The following is a 4,789-nucleotide window of genomic DNA, read 5'->3' as shown; positions in this document are numbered from 1 at the left end:
TGGCATTTGTCTTTTCGTCTTTTTATGATTGTATAAGGTCATCTGAACCGAAGGATCAGGACGACCGATAATCATCGTGTTTCATCCATCTTCGTCCATAAGTTATTTTCATGCATTAAAACTTCCCTGGGATTATACTGAGATCGTCTTGACATAGAGTTGTTATCCAAGATAGCAAATACAAACACATTTTAAACTTCTCCAGTTCCACTGATGCGTTAAATATGAAAATTGGTACTCACTCTGTAGCATTTTGCGAAGTCGTATTTTCACAGCGCAAAGTTATATCAAACTGAAGTGACATTAGTAGGATTCAGCTTATATGTGCCTAAAAAGATATCCAGATGCTCTTGGCCAAGTGTTGTTAAGTTTTGGATGGTTCGAAATCCATGATTGGCACACTGTCGCAGGTGCGAAAATATAAAGGTATATTGGTAAATGTATAGGAAGGCCAGTCCATAAAGTATTATTTAAAAAAAAACTTACCAAGACTGACATGGCGGCTTTTTCCTACAACCACCAAAGTAAGAAACATATTTAAAAAAGACCATAGCAACTGCGATAACTATTTTGTAACATTATTTCACATTAAAAGTTTCTCTAAATAATATATGTATACAAAGTTCCAGAAGTAGGACTGAGTTGAAATCGGCATGGAATGATACTGAGATGACCCTGATTTATTGTTGTTCCCAAAATCGGGCGGTATAAATACATAAAGATAAAGTTCTCAATTCCATATCTAAATTACTATTGATAAAACCGTGCAATGATTCGTTATAAGCCAATATAAGCCAATAAACAGTAAGTGTTGGAATATCAATTAAAACATACATTCTGGATACCTGCCATTATTTGAATTTTAGATATATATCTGTGGATCAAATTTCATTCACAAATATTATTAATAATGCTAGCTTACCATCAAACAATCCCAAATATTTAAATTATACACCACATATATAAGTTAATAATTAATGGCAACGTATTGAAAAGTAATAACTTTGAAATTTTCATTGTATCACGTGGTTCTTACATATTGACAGAATGTTATTTCATTGTCATATCAAACACAACCTGAGCTTCCCGAATGGACAAAGTCGAATGATCCAGTATATCTACTATGTGTGTGTACTTACCGATTGCTAATTTGCATCAAACGATGACAGCTGACATCATATCTGCAGAAGCGCTAACGTCAGACTGAAATCAGAAGGAACGGACAATGACTACAAACTACTGAATATTACACCAAGAGCTCTGGAATCATCAATCATTAATAGTATATAAAACTCGTGTACTGATTTGGTGATATAACACGTCTTTAATTCACATTATGTGGACGATGTCTGTCTGTTCCATAATGTCGAAATTTTAGATATATTGACTACACAGCTGATCATTCTTTTTAAGTCTCGTCAGCTATGCCAAGGACAAGATTTATTAATAAAAAATACTTTCCAAAACAGTTGCGATTTTACCCCACTTCTATATTCAGACCCTAATTTCTCGATACAAAAACAAAAATGAACTTATATAACAAACAATTGACACAAGTCATATAGAGAGAAAACTTAGGTTTGACTTCAGTCAGTGCATTTTGTTTCGAGAAATTGAGATCTGATTAACTTGCACATAACAGTTTTTGGAAACTTATATATCTGTCACCTATCAGTTATATCCGCCATGGTCTAAACCGGCTGCTCTACCTACTAGGTAAAGGGTGCAGAAGATGTATACCCATTGTAGTTACACCACATGACTTCAATGTCTTCGTTGTACACAAAGGTGTGTGGTTCTACGTCCAAAAGCACACTAAGTACGTCTTATTTGTAAGTACAAGGATTTATAAGTGAAAAATATACGTCATTGGTAAGTATTGTCTACCAAGGATTTATATTCATTTTGGTCCTTGGGTCTACTGATATTTCATCGATAATTGATATAAGAAAAAAAGGTAATACCAAAATGCACTACATTTTATATGATAATGAAATTTTAATATTGTATCCTTACAAAGATTGAAATATGACATTTTCTTATACATTATACATAAATAAGACAAATATAACAATTAGAACAAGGCACGCATACACCAGTTCAAGTGATTTTATCATGATATTAATGTCTAATGAATTTAAAGCATCACTGGCTATCCTACAAAGAAAAACTGTAGCTAATTGTTTACAATAGTGTCGTATGTATAAACTGTAGAATACATTCAGAAATCAATATATTGCAATGATTACTGTATCTTTTTAAATGCATTCCATGCGTTCATAGATGTGATCTTCGCTCGCGATATTGAAGGACACATTGGAATGTGGTAGTCCGCATCATTTCTATGCTTTTACATTAGTGTGAATGGAAACATATTGCTTAATCTAGTTTGTATTGTTCAACTCTGATTCATTGAATAGCCAAAAATATATATCGATTTTTGTATTTATAAAGTATACAGAAGTGTGAGTGAATATATTAACAATTTCCCTTGTAAACAAAAACGATTTCACACATAGCAATATTTATTATTGAGTTACCTCCCTTATGATGTATTTTAACAGCTTAAATTCATCACTGTGATGGTGAAATATTTTAAAGGATCCATTTTATTATTTTCACTTAATCAGCCTGTAAGATAGTTCAAAATGTGCAAGTGTCTTTGTTATTTCCGCAAAACAGTTGTGGACAGTTGTATTTTGTAATATAGAATATTTTTGACATTTTCATTAACATTTTATGTGATATCGATGTATATTCAAATACAGTACACCCGGTTATTTACACGGGACAAAAATTTCCCCCAAATTTTCAACACAAAGAAATTCCAATTTTAGCGATAATAGATTTTTGCTGATCAAATTGACGAGGAAAAGGAGATATGACATTTATTAATGCAACAACATGTATATAAGTGTGATTAAATGACGTTTCTGGACATCGAATATGGAATGGTCGTAGAGTATATGTCAATTTAATTAATACACAACACAGATGACAAAGACTTAAACAATCCTTTACATGGATACATGCCTAGCATTAGTATCCGATCATGCTAATCATCGTTAAGCTTATTTCGTATTCAATATACGCATGCCCAACAAAGAATTACAGTGGTACTTTCGGAGCAGATATAAGCCTCATTATTAAACCAAGGAAGGGAACAGTCTGCGTTTTCTTGTCAACCAATGTTTCATGAATGTTGCAGTAGTTGGTGGTGTGGGAACCATTCACCGTCGCCTGGTAAAAGCCACCGTATTGCGGCACTACTCGCTAACTAATTATTTGACCAACCTTCCGAGAGTTAATCTAATTTGGTACGGCCCATTCCGAACTGATATTTCCATATACTCGGTGTTGAGCCGAGATTTGGTTCGATTTACGTCCATGCCTAATTTTGTTGACATTTCTAATTATTGGTTTCTAATCAATAGTCGCTACATTGTAGTAGTACAAGTTTGCACTGTTGTCATCAAGATTGCCCACTTCCTTTAAATAAGGAATTGAACAAAAGCAGAAATTGAAATATTAATGAATATTACTGTATAAATTGGAAAATAGACATCCACAAATCGCTAATCCTTTTTGTGAGATGTTTAATTAATTTTCACAGAGAACTTCCTAGTATCGCCACACCAAAGTCTCGTCAGATCGGTCAAAGTGATGACAAACGCCACGCGCTGGCCACGTGTGGACAGACAAGCGCGGGAATTGTTCACGAGACGGCAAGTCAGAGAACCCAGCTTTATTTTCACTCAGGATTGTGTGCCATGCGGGTTGGACAACAACTCGCCAGATAAACTTATTTTTCAAAGTCTGATATTACCTCCTTTGCCAACAATGGAGTATATAACATGGTTTTTGTGTGTCTGACTTGGACCCGTGGTACGTGTGTGTCCCGCTGGATCTGTTCTCTTGTCATCCTGTAGGACGCTTTGTCCTCTTGATACCACGCCGGAACACTCAAAGTATTGCATCTCATTCCTCGACTACTGCAAATATTCTAGTGTCTACGACTTTAAAATGAACACTTCACATTTGGAACATTTTCATGTAGTATTTTACATCCACAGTTTCCTTGAAGAATTACAATGATATTTTCTATATGCCACAACAAGCATGCAATGCTTTTTTTGAAACGTTAAATGTCACTTGCCGCCTTGGCTAATGTGTTAGACATGACTCCTAATGATATGTTACGGAATAGTGTGTAACGGCACCTATCCGGGCGGAGCTCACGGGTATTGTAGTAGGCATTTTATCGTCCTAGGAACATGCGTCCAAGCAGCAGGTAGTGTATGGAATGTGTTGGCTCCGAGCATGTTCCTAATGTACTGCACTGGTATCGGGTTTGACGTCAATAATGGACATAAAATGCCAAGGACAAAAAACAATGAACAACACTTTCGTGTAAGATGTCAACTGATAAGAAAGGAAAGGCATCTTTGATAACCTAACTGTTATTATAATAAACACATTAAACTTTCATCATTATGGTTTTAAATTGTTAGTTAATCTCTTCTTTCTGATTTGATTGATCTCGGCGAGGTCATCCCCCGAACAGATTGTAACCTACTCCAGCGATTTGTATACAAATTTTGCCGTCCCACCCACATTCGCCACCCAGCGCACGCGCTTATACACAATATACTGAGTAGACACGACGTCTTTTCTATTCGGTATTGAATGTAGTTTTAAACGATTACAGTACTGAATCCGGTATTGAAGCCCAAATCGTTTCCTGCAAGATAAAAATTAGTCATTATTACAAAATGAAAAAAATGAAAAA

The sequence above is a fragment of the Argopecten irradians genome, chromosome 6, assembly GCF_041381155.1.
Source record: "Argopecten irradians isolate NY chromosome 6, Ai_NY, whole genome shotgun sequence".
In the NCBI taxonomy this organism is placed as follows: domain Eukaryota; kingdom Metazoa; phylum Mollusca; class Bivalvia; order Pectinida; family Pectinidae; genus Argopecten; species Argopecten irradians.
Note: the sequence above shows the minus strand (reverse complement) of the source record.